The following is a 15628-nucleotide window of genomic DNA, read 5'->3' on the forward strand; positions in this document are numbered from 1 at the left end:
TTTTTTCTCTGGTTCCTTCAGGCTATCAATTAAGGGGGGTGGTTAATTGCTCACAGGTGCCTATATAACTGTGTGTAGAACTCATTCTGAGCGTGCTCAGTCTGAGGCTGTGGAACTCAGTCCAAGTGGAACTGGTATAAGTGGTGAGTTAAAAACCAGAGGAAGAGTGAACAAGTCTTGCTTTTTGTTTGCTGGGGTGGATTTTTGGGGCTTTTCCTTTTAGTTTTTCAATCACCTTTTCTGTCACTTTTTAAATACAGTAGCTTTTTTTTTTTTTTCTCTGGTTCCTTCAGGCTATCAATTAAAGGGGGTGGTTAATTGCTCACAGGTGCCTATATAACTGTGTGTAGAACTCATTCTGAGCGTGCTTAGTCTGAGGCTGTGGAACTCAGTCCAAGTGGAACTGGTATAAGTGGTGAGTTAAAAACCAGAGGAAGAGTGAACAAGTCTTGCTTTTTGTTTGCTGGGGTGGATTTTTGGGGCTTTTCCTTTTAGTTTTTCAATCACCTTTTCTGTCACTTTTTAAATACGGTAGCTTTTTTTTTTTTTTTTTCTATGGTTCCTTCAGGCTATCAATTAAAGGGGGTGGTTAATTGCTCACAGGTGCCTATATAACTGTGTGTAGAACTCATTCTGAGCGTGCTCAATCTGAGGCTGTGGAACTCAGTCCAAGTGGAACTGGTATAAGTGGTGAGTTAAAAACCAGAGGAAGAGTGAACAAGTCTTGCTTTTTGTTTGCTGGGGTGGATTTTTGGGGCTTTTCCTTTTAGTTTTTCAATCACCTTTTCTGTCACTTTTTAAATACGGTAGCTTTTTTTTTTTTTTTTTCTCTGGTTCCTTCAGGCTATCAATTAAAGGGGGTGGTTAATTGCTCACAGGTGCCTATATAACTGTGTGTAGAACTCAGGTGCCGGCAGGGGCCAGCACAGAGGCGGGTGGAGACAAAGAGGTGCAGGCACTAGCAAAGAGTAGATGGGTGACAGTTAGGAGGGGTAGAGGGGGAAGTGCCAGGGAGGCCGATCCAGGACTGGAGCATCCCAATAAGTACGCTCCATTGAGTGACATTGGTGTAACCAGTCAGGGACCAGCACTGCTGGAGATGAGGGACTCTCCTAGCTGCCAGGGGAAGAACTCCTCCAGTAAGAGTGGGGGGGCAGCAAAGGGAAAGGAAAGACAGATTCTGGTGGTAGGGGACTCAATTCTTAGAAGGACAGAGAGGGCAATCTGTAACCAAGACCTGAAGCGCCGAACAGTATGTTGTCTACCGGGCGCTCGGGTTCGGCACATCACGGATCTTGTGGACAGATTACTGGGAGGGGCTGGGGAAGACCCGGCTGTCATGGTGCACGTTGGCACCAATGACAAAGTCAGAGGCAGATGGAGTGTCCTAAAGAACGATTTTAGGGACTTAGGAGCTAAATTGAGGAAAAGGACCTCCAAGGTAGTGTTCTCAGGAATACTACCGGTACATCGAGCCACACCAGAGAGGCAGAGGGAGATTAGGGAAGTAAACAAGTGGCTGAAGAGCTGGTGTAGTAAGGAGGGGTTTGGGTTCCTGGAGGACTGGGCCGACTTCTCAGTCGGTAACCGGTACTATAGAAGGGACGGACTGCACCTAAATGAGGAGGGTGCAGATCTGCTGGGAAGGAAGAGGGCCAAAAAGTTAGAGGGGTTTTTAAACTAGGCGATGGGGGGGAGGGTCCAGAGACAGTGATAGCCAGCGCGGAAGATATTCCAGAGGGTAGTATTGGGGGCATTAGTGGTAGGTTAACCAAAGCACAAAAACACAAGGTGAGTATAGTAGCAAGTCCAAGTTGCAATCTTGAAACACCCAATACGAGGACAATATGCGACCGGTCTAAACTATGTGGCATGTTCACCAATGCCAGGAGCCTGGCGGACAAGATGGGTGAACTAGAGATACTGTTGTACAAGGAGGATTTGGATTTTGTGGGAATTTCAGAGACCTGGTTCAACAGCTCTCATGATTGGCTGGCAAACATTCAAGGGTATACCCTATACCGCAAGGATAGAGAGGGTAAAAAAGGGGGAGGGGTATGCCTATATATCAAGAATAATGTACAAGTGAATGTGAGAGATGACATCACTGAGGGGGCTAGGGAGGAGGTGGAATCTTTATGGGTAGAGCTCCAAAGGGATGAAGCTAAGGGGAAAATAATACTGGGAGTATGCTATAGGCCCCCTAACCTGGGGGAGGAAGTGGAGACGGATCTCCTATCACAAATTGGATTAGCAGCAAGGATGGGAAGTGTTATCATAATGGGGGATTTTAATTATCCAGACATAGACTGGGCGGAGGGAACCGCGCATTCATTTAAGGCTCGCCAGTTCCTTAATGTCTTGCAGGACAATTTTATGGGTCAGATGGTAGACGCACCAACTAGAAATAAAACATTACTAGATCTACTGATTACCAACAATACAGACCTGATAACAGATGTGGAAATACGGGGCAATTTAGGTAACAGCGATCACAGGTCAATTAGTTTCAGTATAAATCACACAAATAGGAGACATGAAGGGAACACAAAGACACTGAATTTCAAAAGAGCCAACTTCCCTAAACTAAAAACCTTGCTAAAAGGCATAAATTGGGATAAAATATTAGGAACAAAGAATACAGAGGAGAGATGGGTTTGCTTTAAGAGCATATTAAATAAGGGCATTAGCCAATGTATCCCATTGGGTAATAAATTTAAAAGAGCGAACAAACATCCTGGATGGCTTAACTCCAATGTAAAAATGCATATAAAAGCAAAGGAGAAGGCCTTCAAAAAATACAAGGTTGAGGGATCATCCACAGCATTCAGAATTTATAAAGAATGCAATAAGAAATGTAAGGGTGCAATTAGGATGGCTAAGATAGAACATGAAAGACACATAGCGGAGGAGAGCAAAAAAAATCCCAAGAAATTCTTTAAGTATGTTAACAGTAAAAAAGGGAGGACAGACCATATTGGCCCCATAAAGAATGAGGAAGGACATCTGGTTACAAAGGATGGGGAGATGGCAGAGGTATTGAATTTATTCTTCTCCTCAGTCTTCACGAGTGAATCGGGGGGCTTCGGTAACCAAAACTGCAGTGTTTATCCTCATGACACAACACAGGAAGCACCTACATGGTTAACAGAGGACGGAATTAAAATTAGACTTGAGAAACTTAACATTAATAAATCACCGGGACCAGATGGCTTGCATCCGAGGGTACTTAGGGAACTCAGTCAGGTGATTGCCAGACCGTTGTTCCTAATTTTTACAGACAGTCTATTGACTGGAATGGTACCAGCTGATTGGAGAAAAGCCAATGTAGCACCAATATTTAAAAAGGGCCCAAAAAACATCCCTGGGAATTACAGACCAGTTAGCCTAACATCAATAGTATGTAAACTCTTGGAGGGGATGATAAGGGACTATATACAAGATTTTAGTAATAAGAATGATATCATTAGCAGTAATCAGCATGGATTCATGAAGAATCGTTCTTGCCAAACCAATCTATTAACCTTCTATGAGGAGGTGAGTTGCCATCTAGATAAAGGAAGGCCCGTAGACGTGGTGTATCTGGATTTTGCAAAAGCATTTGACACAGTTCCCCATAAACGTTTACTGTACAAAATAAGGTGCGTTGGCATGGACCATAGGGTGAGTACATGGATTGAAAACTGGCTACAAGGGCGTGTTCAGAGGGTGGTGATAAATGGGGAGTACTCAGAATGGTCAGGGGTGGGTAGTGGGGTCCCCCAGGGTTCTGTGCTGGGACCAATCCTATTTAATTTGTTTATAAATGACCTGGAGGATGGGATAAACAGTTCAATCTCTGTATTTGCAGATGATACTAAGCTAAGCAGGGCAATAACTTCTCCGCAGGATGTGGAAACCTTGCAAAAAGACCTGAACAAATTAATGGGGTGGGCGACCACATGGCAAATGAGGTTCAATGTAGAAAAATGTAAAATAATGCATTTGGGTGGCAAAAATATGAATGCAATCTATACACTGGGGGGAGAACCTCTGGGGGAATCTAGGATGGAAAAGGACCTGGGGGTCCTAGTAGATGATAGGCTCGGCAATGGCATGCAATGCCAAGCTGCTGCTAATAAAGCAAACAGAATATTGGCATGCATTAAAAGGGGGATCAACGCAAGAGATAAAACGATAATTCTCCCACTCTACAAGGCTCTGGTCCGGCCGCACCTGGAGTAGGCTGTCTAGTTCTGGGCACCAGTCCTCAGGAAGGATGTACTGGAAATGGAGCGAGTACAAAGAAGGGCAACAAAGCTAATAAAGGGTCTGGAGGATCTTAGTTATGAGGAAAGGTTGCAAGCACTGAACCTATTCTCTCTGGAGAAGAGACGCTTGAGAGGGGATATGATTTCAATTTACAAATACTGTACTGGTGACCCCACAATAGGGATAAAACTTTTTCGCAGAAGAGAGTTTAATAAGACTCGTGGCCACTCATTACAATTAGAAGAAAAGAGGTTTAACCTTAAACTACGTAGAGGGTTCTTTACTGTAAGAGCGGCAAGGATGTGGAATTCCCTTCCACAGGCGGTGGTCTCAGCGGGGAGCATTGATAGCTTCAAGAAACTATTAGATAATCACCTGAATGACCGCAACATACAGGGATATACAATGTAATACTGACACATAATCACACACATAGGTTGGACTTGATGGACTTGTGTCTTTTTTCAACCTCACCTACTATGTAACTATGTAACTATGTAACTATGGTGGCCGTAGTCAGGGATGATTGTGTAAACCCCACAAAACTACACCCCAGTACTATTGGGGTAATTTGCATCCATGGGGAAACCCGGGACTACCAGACAGCGGTGGTTGAGGTTGATATCCCCTGGGGCAGTGTAACACATTCAGTGGGGGTGGTACCTTCGCTGCTTCATGAAGCTTTAGTGGGGAGAGATTTTCCCCATTTTTGGAATTTATAGGAGAGCAAAGGGAGGCTGGTAGGTAGTGTGCCCCCTGCTGGGGAAGCATGGGAACTTTCACCTGATCCTTTTTGCCAAAAGGAAGGGGATGCTGTTGGTGGGATCAAGGAAGCCGGAGATCCTCTTCCTTTCCCTGTCATGGCTAGGGAGCAAGAGGACCTGGAAGCTAGCTCCCAGCCCGAGGGTAACAAACAGGAGAACAGCTCTGACACTGACAATGAGAGAAGCCAGAATGTGGTACCCGACTTAGAGGTCAGGAGAGAGGATTTCTGTACCGAGCAACTCCGAGATGCCACCCTCATGAGAGCCAGAGAAAATGTTAACATGATGGATGGGGAACCGGTGTCTTACCCCCTACATGGCCCTTAAAAACCATTTACTGTATCAGGTGGTAAAACGGGGAGAGGACGTGGTAGAACAGCTACTGGTTCCCAAACCCTTCCGTAGGGTGGTTTCTAGACCTGGCCCGTAGTCATGTAATGGGGGAACATCTTGTTATCTGTGACACCTGACCGATGACACCTGACGTCCCCATAACAGATTCCCTATCCGTGGCACAATAAAGTGACGTTAGGGCGTTTGCGTGCAAAAATAGAGACTTTTTCTCCCCCTTACCCGGACTGACCAACGTGATCCAGCATGACATAGTGATGGAACCCAGGGTTCACGTAAATGTAAAGCCATATAGAATCCCAGAGGCCCAAGCGAGAGGCAGTTGCGAAGGAAATCAAAAATATGTTAGAGTTGGACGTGATAGAAAAGTCTCATAGTGCTGGTCCCAAAACCTGATGGTACTATTAGGTTTTGTGACAACTTTAGGAAACTCAACAGTGTGTCTAAGTTCGATGCATACCTGATGCCTCGGGTCGACAAACTCGTGGATAGGTTGGAACAGGCTCGCTACATACCAAACCCTAGACCTAACGAAAGGCTATTGGCAAATACCGCTAACTGAATCTGCCAAGGAGAAGACTGCCTTTTTCACTCCTGCAGGCTTGTTTCAGTATAAGCGGATGCCTTTTGGTCTGCATGGAGCCCCTGCATCCAGGGCCGGACTGGGAATAAAAACCAGCCCTGGAAAAAAATTCATACCAGCCCCATGCCATTATTATACCAGCCCAACAGCAAACATTATTATCTTGTTCATGAAAGGGAAAACCATGCATTTTAAAGCACATTTGAAGGGTGTATTATATATGAAAGCACATAGGGCTTTATATTTATATATATGGAAAGTATTCAGACCCCCTTGAATTTTTCACTCTGTTATATTGCAGCCATTTGCTAAACTCATTTAAGTTCATTTCTTTTTCTCATTAATGTACACACAGCACTCCATATTGAGAGAAAAACACAGAATTGTTGACATTTTTGCAGTTTTATTAAAAAAGAAAAACTGAAATATCACATGGTCCTAAGTATTCAGACCCTTTGCTCAGTATTTAGTAGAAGCACCCTTTTGATCTGATACAGCCATGAGTCTTTTTGGGAAAGATGCAACAAGTTTTTCACACCTGGATTTGGGGATCCTCTGAGGAGAGGCTTCCGTCGGGCCACTCTGCCATAAAGCCCCGACTGGTGGAGGGCTGCAGTGATGGTTGACTTTCTACAACTTTCTCCCATCTCCCGACTGCATCTCTGGAGCTCAGCCACAGTGATCTTTGGGTTCTTCGTTACCTCTCTCACCAAGGCTCTTCTCCCCCGATAGCTCAGTTTGGCCGGACGGCCAGCTCTAGGAAGGGTTCTGGTCGTCCCAAACGTCTTCCATTTAAGGATTATGGAGGCCACTGTGCTCTTAGGAACCTTAAGTGCAGCAGAATTTTTTTGTAACCTTGGCCAGATCTGTGCCTTGCCACAATTCTGTCTCTGAGCTCTTCAGGCAGTTCTTTTTGACCTCATGATTCTCATTTGCTCTGACATGCACTGTGAACTGTAAGGTCTTATATAGACAGGTGTGTGGCTTTCCTAATCAAGTCCAATCAGTATAATCAAACACAGCTGGACTCAAATGAAGGTGTAGAACCATCTCAAGGATGATCAGAAGAAATGGACAGCACCTGAGTTAAATATGAGTGTCACAGCAAAGGGTCTGCACACGTAGGACCGTGTGATATTCAGTTTTTCTTTTTTAATAAATCTGCAAAAATGTCAACAATTCTGTGTTTTTCTGTCAATATGGGGTGCTATGTGTACATTAATGAGGAAAAAAATGAACTTAAATGATTTTAGCAAACGGCTGCATTATAACAAATAATGAAAAATTGAAGGGGGTCTGAATACTTTCCATCCCCATTGTGTGTGTGTATGTGTGTGTGTGTGTGTGTGTGTATATATGTATATATGTATGTGTGTATATATATATATATATATATATATATATATATATATATATATATATATATATATATATATATATATATATATATATATATATAAATTAATCTCTTGAGATAGATAGACATATACATATACAGTGGGGACGGAAAGTATTCAGACCCCCTTAAATGTTTCACTCTTTGTTATAGTGCAGCCATTTGATAAAATCATTTAAGTTCATTTTTTTCCTCATTAATGTACACACAGCACCCCATATTGACAGAAAAACACAGAATTGTTAACATTTTTGCAGATTTCTTAAAAAAAGAAAAACTGAAATATGGTCCTAAGTATTCAGACCCTTTGCTCAGTATTTAGTAGAAGCGGCCTTTTGATCTAATACAGCCATGAGCCTTTTTGGGAAAGATGCAACAAGTTTTTCACACCTGGATTTGGGGATCCTCTGCCATTCCTCCTTGCAGATCCTCTCCAGTTCTGTCAGGTTGGATGGTAAACGTTGGTGGACAGCCATTTTTAGGTCTCTTCAGAGATGCTTAATTGGGTTTAAGTCAGGGCTCTGGCTGGGCCATTCAAGTAGGGCTGAAACAACTAATCGATTAATCGACAACTAATCGATTATGAAATTAATCGATTACTATTTACATAGTCGATTAATCGGCCAGTAACATAATTAAAAATAATAAAATTAACATAATGCGGTTAAAAAAAACTAAAATGAGCCCTTTATAGTACAAAAAGAGAAAATAATCGCAACTATAAATATTACTTTCACAGTTCTACAGTAAAAAAAATGAACCCCTTACAGTAGCAATCATTTGCTTTTTTGTACTATAAAGGGCTCATTTTAGTTTTTTTTAACCGCATTATGTTACTAAACGTCTTAGACCTGGTTCACATCTTTGTGTTTTTTTGGTGCTTTTTGCAGAAACACACTACAGTTCATTTAACATGGTTTTCTATGGGACACGTTCACATCTATGCTTTTTTTCAGCCGCTGCGTATTTGGAAAGGGTCAAGGACTTTTTTTTCTTTTTAACGCAAAACGGTGCTTTTTTGTTTCAATATACTTCAATGTAGAAGCTGCAGAAAAGCATGTAATTCGTTTTTGCAGAAATTTGTATTTTTTAATCTGCCCAACAACAAATTGGCCAAAAAAGTGTATTTCTCTTCTAACAGTATATCTCCTCTAATAGTGTATATACAGTATATCTCTTCTGTCTGTTATTCTCAGAGTGGATTCAATATTTTGCTCCCTAACCATATTGTCATGGTTATGCAATAGAGTTTTATCTATCTGCTTACCTGTCTCCATGTGTTCATCTCTAAAGATCAGCTGACTCTCACCTGACTGCTTTTATTAACTCTCCTCTAGCATGGCTCCACCCCAGCTCCTATCAGAGAACTCTATATTAACCTCTGCACTGCAGGCCAGCCCTGCTGATCAACCTTTGTGTGTTTTGGCTTCCTATTCCTGCCTGCTGTGTGCTCTACGTTTGTTTCTGTTACGGACCTTGGCATGTTCTCTACTATTCCTGTCTGCTCGTGACCCTGACCCTTGGCGTGTCCCCGACTATCCCTGTTTGCCTGTGACCGTGAACCTTGGCGTGAACTCTGTTGTCCTTGTCTGCTTGTGGCCCTGACCTTGGCTTATTCCTTTACTATCCCCATCCTCCTGTTGCCTACTGTGGGTGTGAGCTGGGGGACCCTGGGGGTCACGACCTGGAGCCAGTTGCAGCCCAGTCCATCCTCACCACTAGAGATTCTGGTGAACACCTGCTGGCTCTTAGACTCCGCACCCCAGGGAATCCTACGCTCTAACCCCGGTGGGATCTGTGTTGGTGTTCCAGCGGCCCTGCCTTCCTTACCACCCGGACTCCCATCCACAGCAGTCAGCCGTAGGGTCCACTACCTTGAGGTGCACTCCTGATCCCAACGGTGTGCATCTATCATCTAGCCCCAAGATGACCTGACAGTTTAATCAGCCATGGACCCGGCTGACATGCCGCTTCCTGCAGCCGATCCATTGCAGGGCATAGTTCACGGACTCGAGGCCCAGGAATTTAATCAGACTCAGGTGATGCGATTTCTTAAGGATCTGGCTTCCCGCTTCGAGCAGCTCCAGGCCTCCTTGGGGAAACCCGAACCTGCAGCCTCAAGTACAATCAACAGCTGCACCTATCGTACCAGTCGCAGCCACACATTCATATTTACTGCCCGCTCCGTCCCGTTTCTCTGGGAACTCCAAGGCCTGCAGGGGCTTCCTCAGCCAATGCACCATTCATTTTGAGCTCCAGCTTTAAAATTTCTGTCTGATCGGGCTAAGGTAGCCTATATTATTTCCCTCCTCTGGTGAAGCTTTAGCTTGGGCTGCCCCCCTGTGGGAGAAGAATGACCTGGTGGTTTTCAGCCTGTCCGACTTCTTGAAGCTTTTTCGTAATATCTTCGAGGAGCCAGCTCGGGTTTCTTCTGCGGCTAGTGCCCTTTTACGCCTTCGCCAAGAATCTTGTTCAGTGGGACAATATACGCTTCAGTTCCGTATCCTCACAGCTGAATTGAGCTGGAACAATGAGGCCCTGGTCGCAACCTTTTTACATGGCCTCTCTGACCGAGTGAAGGACGAATTAGCAGGAAGAGCCATCCCCGCCGGTCTGGACGATGTAATTTCCTTGTGCAATCAGATTGACATTCGTTTCCAGGAGAGGTCCCTAGAAAAAGACGCCAGCACCCCCTAGGTCCTAGTCAGCCAGAACTCTTCTCCCGTAGCCCTGTGGAGCATCCTCTGCCTGCTGAGGAACCTATGCAGCTGAGCTGGACCAGACTAACCCCCAAAGAATGTGCTAGACGCAGAACTCTGGGCTTGTGTCTTTATTGTGGGGGCAAGGGTCATTTTCGTGACTCCTGCTCCGGGAAACGCTCGGGTCTAATACATTTAGAAGGTGGAGTATTGGACCCAGAAACATCACCTTCTCGTCTTCTTCTTCCGGTGTTCCTCCATGTAGGCCCTTCTCCCCAATCGATTCTAGCATATCTTGATTCCGGGGCTGTCTTGTCTTGTTGGAAGGTAAACCTTCGGCCCAGTCTGAGGTCCTGAGCACTATAGAGAAGGTTTTCGTCCAGGATATACCTGTACTTGGCCGCATTCATCTTTCGCTCGATTGCAACCAGTCGTCCTGTCCCTGCAGCTGAAAAACACCCCCACAGCATGATGCTGCCACCATCATGCTTCACTGTTGGCACTGTATTGGACAGGTGATGAGCATTGCCTGGTTTTCTCCACACATACCACTTAGAATTAAGGCCAAAAAGTTCTATCTTGGTCTCATCAGACCAGAGAATCTTATTTCTCACCATCTTGTAGTCCTTCAGGTGTTTTTAGCAAACTCTATGCAGGCTTTCATGTATCTTGCACTGAGGAGAGGCTTCCGTCGGGCCACTCTGCCATAAAGCCCCGACTGGTGGAGGGCTGCAGTGATGGTTGACTTTCTACAACTTTCTCCCATCTCCCGACTGCATCTCTGGAGCTCAGCCACAGTAATCTTTGGGTTCTTCTTTACCTCTCTCACCAAGGCTCTTCTCCCCCGATAGCTCAGTTTGGCCAGACGGCCAGCTCTAGGAAGGGTTCTGGTCATCCCAAACATCTTCCATTTAAGGATTATGGAGGCCACTGTGCTCTTAGGAACCTTAAGTGCAGCAGAAATTTTTTTGGAACCTTGGCCAGATCTGTGCCTTGCCACAATTTTGTCTCTGAGCTTTTTAAGCAGTTCCTTTGACCTCATGATTCTCATTTACTCTGACATGCACTGTGAGCTGTAAGGTCTTATATAGACAGGTGTGTGGCTTTCCTAGTTGTAGAACCATCTCAAGGATGATCAGAAGAAATGGACAGCACCTGAGTTAAATATATGAGTGTCACAGCAAAAGATATGAATACTTAAGAGGAGTTCCACCCAGGGGGGCCGTCAAAAAAAATAAAATTATAAGTCAGCAGCTTCAAATACTGCAGCTGCTGACTTTTAATTGGACACTAAACCTGTCCCTGGGTCCAGCGATGCGGGGGATCGAAGCCCCGCTCGTCCCCCCCTCCGCTCGTCGGCGCCGGCATTTCAACTGTGGGCGCCGGGCTGTGGCTTCACAGCCTGGCACCCACTGCGCATGCGCGAGCGGCGCCGCGCGCCGTGATTGGCCGCTCAATCACCTGGGACCTGTAATGGGTCCCAGATGATTGACAGGAGGGAGGGAGCAGAGCGGAGCCCTTCCTGTGCCGAGGGGGAAGTGATCTCACCAGCCCAGACAAAGGAACAGGCAGACTACGAGGGACCACCTAGCAACAGGCATTTAGAGGTAAGTGAAAAAAAAAAATATCCAAATGTTTTTTTGTTTTTTTTTTTTAGAATTTTTCCAGGTATTTTTGTTTTTTGGGTGGAACCCCACTTTAGGACCATGTGATATTTCAGTTTTTCTTTTTTAATAAATCTGCAAAAATGTCAACAATTCTGTGTTTTTCTGTCAATATGGGGTGCTGTGTGTACATTAATGAGGAAAAAAAATTAACTTAAATGATTTTAGCAAATGGCTGCAATATAACAAAGAGTGAAAAATTTAAGGGGGTCTGAATACTTTCCGTCCCCACTGTATATACAGGACCCCCTTACATTGTTGTATTCACTCCCCTCTCCCCCATCAGTGACCCCCCTCAGACTGGCCTGGAGGCACTGTCGCTGACCTCCTCTCAGGTGCACCGTGCAGGGCTCAGTCCGCTCCAGCTTGGTGGCTCTGGTTTTATCCTATAGTCTCCTCTCCACAGTCCACATACGTCTTACTTCTCCCATGATCCCCATCCCGGCAGCGCTCCCTCTCCTGACTACTCTCCAGATTCCCTCAGAGACTGTAGACATGATATAAGACAGATGGTCAGAGGTTGTGGACATGATACAAGAGATGGTCAGAGACTGCACACATAATGCAGGAGATTGTCAGAGACTGCAGACATGATACAAGAGATGGTCAGAGAATGCAGACATGATACAGGAGATGGTCAGAGACTGCAGACATGGTACAAGAGATTAATGCAGCCTCTGTGGCAGGCTTGGTTCCAGTCCGGGTCTTGTGGTCCACTTGAGTCCATGCTCAGGTGGACTTTAAATGACCAGGAAGAGAGTACAGCAGTACTCTGGCCTGAGACTCAGAACGGAATCTGAGAGAGGAGCCCTGTTTGTTTGGACTGAAAATGAAGGTTTGCTTTACCTCCATGTTTTGTGGGTGTTGGGGACCAGCCCCACACTGTATAGAGAGCAGTCTACTGTTTAGTTTAGCGCCGGAAGGCAAAGATTTGTTTTACTATTTTGTTTATTTTTATGACTTTGCAAACCACCTGTAAATAAAGCTGGCAACCCGCCAGATTTTAAAGAAACTGCCTGTACGCTGACCTTCATTCTGAGAAAAGGTGATCCCCCACGAGCTAATACAAGGTTTTTATAAGGGAAAGCAAAACTAAAGGTTTTTGAACAGCAATGGACAAGGCCAACACTTGTCCCCTAAGAGTACTTAAGAACAAGTTCTGGTCAAGTCCCAATTGTGGGATTTCCAGGTACCATAGTAGATCTTTCTAGAGTGTCTTTCCTTGCTTTTAGCAATGTGGGAAAGACAGACTCAGAGGATACTCTGTCCCTCAAGAGCTGGGGTTCAACAGTCATACAAATAAAACTGGAGAAGCAGGTTGTAGCAGCCCCCCCCCCCCCCAGACAACAGAGTCTGGTCTGTTTAGAATACTGTAGGCCATGGGTCTTCTAAAAGTCTGATTATGTCTGTGTATGAGGTTTTTCTGGGCCAGCTTGGTACAATAAAAATCACATTTTTTTTTCTTCTATTGCTCTATTTTGCAGAGCAGTCAAGGCAGAATTCATACTGGAATTAGCCTGAACTGAGTCCAGGGCATTATCAGAGTAATCAATACTAGTGCTGGAGGATTCCTAGTCCTGACCACAGGGGTAACCTTTTGATGAATCTGTAGGCCAGAATATCCATATCTGGAGTCCCCCATCTGACATATCAGGTTGAAGATGTCAATGTGAAGGGCCCATTTCTCTTGGTCCAGGCAGTGACAAATGAAGTAATCCACTTTTCAATTGTCCACTCCTGGGATGTGAACACCAGTGATTGCTGAACAGTATTTTTCAAACTATAAGATGTGCAGGTTTGCTTCCTTCGTAGGTACACTCAAATGTGAGTGTACAATTTGTAATGAAATAGTGTTTTTAACTACTTACTACCCTTAAAGCAGCGCTGCTTTTCTTTTTGCTTTTTCATACCACAGAGTGCCTTCTACTCGGACAAGCTGGCTGCCACTCATCATAGAAGCCTTAACCATCTTTAACTGTTTTTAACTGTTTATTACCCCCCTGGACAAATCCTATCCCCCACGCTACTGCCCCTTATCTACCCACTAGCAGCACCTGTCAGCGCTCCATTCCCCCTCTGTTAAATAATACTGGAAGTATGCTATAGGCCCCCTAACCTGAGGGAGGAGGGGGAGACGGACCTCATATCACAATTTGGATTAGCAGCAAGGATGGGAAGTGTTATCATAATGGGGCTCCCCAGTTCGTAAATGTCTTGCAGGACAATTTCATGGGTCAGATGGTAGACGCACCAACTACAAACAAGGCATTACTAGATCTACTGATTTCCAACAATATAGACCTGATCACGGATGTGGAAATACGGGGCAATTTAGAAAACAGCGATCACAGTTCAATTGGCTTCAGTATAAATCACACAAAATGGAAAACACAAGGGGAACACAAAGACACTGAATTTCAAAAGAGCCAACTTCCCTAAACTACGAACCTTGCTGGAAGATATAAATTGGGATACAAATTCAGAAACAAAGAACACTGAGGAAAGATGGGTTTGCTTTAAGAGCATATTAAATAAGGGCATTAAACAGTGCATCCCATTAGGAAATACATTTAAAAGAGGGAACAAAAGTCCTGGATGGCTTAACCCCAATGTAAAAATGCATATAAAAGCAAAGGAGAAGGCCTTCAAAAAATACTGAGGCTGAGGGATCATCAGAATTCAGACTTTCTTTACAAAGAATGCAACAAGATATGTAAGGGTGCAGTTAGGGCGGCTAAGATAGAACATGAAATACACATAGCGGAGGAGAGCAAAAAAAAATCCCAAGAAATTCTTTTAAGTGTATAAACCAGTAAAAAAATGAGGAAGGACATCTGGTTACAAAGGATGGGGAGATGGCGAAGGTATTGAATTTATTCTAATACTCAGTCTTCACAAAGGAAATTGGGGGGCTTCAGTAACCAAAACTGCAGTGTTTGTCCTCATGACACATCACAGGAAGCACCCTCATGGCTAACAGAGGACAGAATTAGAAATAGACTTGGGAAATGTAACAATAACACCGGGACCAGGTGGCTTGCACCCAAGGGTACTTGTGGAACTCAGTCAAGTATTTCCCAGACCATTGTTCCTAATTTTTACTGACAGTCTACTGACTGGAATGGTACCAGCTGACTGGAGAAAAGCCAATGTAGCACCAATATTTAAAGGAACAAAATACATCCCTGGGAATTACAGGCCAGTTAGCCTAACATCAATAGTATGCAAGCTCTTGGGATGATAAGGAACTATATACAAGATTTTAGTAATGAAAATGGTATAGTTAGCAGTAATCGGCATAGATTCATGAAGAATCGTTCTTGCCAAACCAATCTATTAGCCTTCTATGAGGAGGTGAGCTGCCATCTAGATAAAGGAAGGCCCGTAGACGTGGTTTTATCTGGACTTTGCAAAAGCACTTGACACAGTTCCCATAAACGTTTACTGTAGTAAGGTCCGTTGGCATGGACCATAGGGTAAGTACATGGATTGAAAACTGGCTACAAGAGCGAGTTCACAGGGTGATGATAAATGGGGAATACTCTGAATGGTCAGGGATGGGAAGTGGGGTCCCTCAGGGTTTTGTGCTGGGACCAATCCTGTTTAATTTGTTCATAAACAACCTGGAGGATGGGGTAAACAGCTCAATCTCTGTATTTGCGGACGACACTAAGCTAAGCAAGGCAATAACTCCTCCGTAGGATGTGGAAACCTTGCAAGAAGATCTGAACAACATTAATGGGGTGGACAACTACATGGAAAATGAGGTTAAATGTAAAATAATGCATTTGGGTGGCAAAAAATAGGAATGCAACCTACTCACTAGGGGGTGAACCTCTGGGGGAATCTAGGATGGAAAAGGACCTGGGAGTCTTAGTAGATGATAGGCTCAGCAATAGCATGCACTGCCAAGCTGCTGC

This window comes from Aquarana catesbeiana, linkage group LG08 (genome assembly GCF_042186555.1).
Source record: "Aquarana catesbeiana isolate 2022-GZ linkage group LG08, ASM4218655v1, whole genome shotgun sequence".
Lineage (NCBI taxonomy): Eukaryota > Metazoa > Chordata > Amphibia > Anura > Ranidae > Aquarana > Aquarana catesbeiana.